The 962-nt window shown below is 36.6% G+C and overlaps 1 pseudogene; it reads right to left on the bottom strand.

The window, feature by feature from the left end:
- Positions 1–158: 158 nt before the first annotated feature.
- LOC119592437 overlaps positions 159–962 on the bottom strand; it is a 4,832-nt pseudogene continuing 4,028 nt past the window's right edge.

Here is a 962-nt window from a genome sequence, read left to right as displayed (position 1 = left end):
GAGGATTACCGCTGCACTAGGGAAAACCTTGAAAACTTGCATCTATAGTTTCATTAACCCTTATTCTGGTTTTTCTGAAATCTCAAGAGAGGGCCCTCTCTACGCGCTTTGGTGTGTTGCCGCGCCCTACAACTGAAACCCGCCAACCATATGGTTTGCTATGATGTCCTATCACTCACCCGCAGGAACGGGTTAATTGAGTAAAATCTGAAAGATTAGGTGAGAATGTTAGTGGTTTCAGACCTTTTAAAACAATTGCTCTAACAAACTTCAGATGTAAAGTTTGCCGCTAGTTTATTTTCATGCATATCAACCGTAATTCATTCTCATCATTCCTTCCTACAAAATGGAATTGCAGGGAAAAACTTACCTTTTGTGACAAGTAAATTGGATTTCTGTAGAGAAAGATTTCAGCACAAGATCTGAAAAATTGAACAAATTTATCATACTTCACCCGCCAAACTGATTTTCCCGGGTTTCTAATGTACACTCAGAATATGATGATGCCGCATAGATTTTTTCATGTTTTTTCAACCGGTAATTCATTCTCATCATTTCAGTAAAGCGGACAAATTCATTTAGCCTTCTCGACTTACCCTTTGTGAATAGAAACTCTTGGTAGTGCCACAGGACCTCTGAAAAATTAAAGGTCTAATTAATTTTTTAAAATGCTTCCAAGACCTAAATTATGAAAATGTCTCCTTACCATAAATTCTAATTTTCCTTTTAATCCAGAAATAAAGCAACAGTGATGCATACCTTCAGTGAAGGATTTCATTGTTTGCATTTTCTTACAAAGGGTCACAGACTGATGATGCGGCCATTTGATTTCATCCACTTAAACTCTACCATGCTTTCTTTTAAAAACTGACCTTGAGATGACAATTAGACAGGATGACTTAATCAGGGTAGTGGTTACACCCAAAATAAAAAGGTGTGAAATAGTAGTTTTTTTTTCTTTT

Source organism: Penaeus monodon, chromosome 30 (genome assembly GCF_015228065.2).
Source record: "Penaeus monodon isolate SGIC_2016 chromosome 30, NSTDA_Pmon_1, whole genome shotgun sequence".
Classification (NCBI taxonomy): Eukaryota; Metazoa; Arthropoda; class Malacostraca; order Decapoda; family Penaeidae; genus Penaeus; species Penaeus monodon.
The sequence above is the reverse complement of the archived record's forward strand: the minus strand, read 5'-3'. Positions and strand labels throughout refer to the sequence as shown.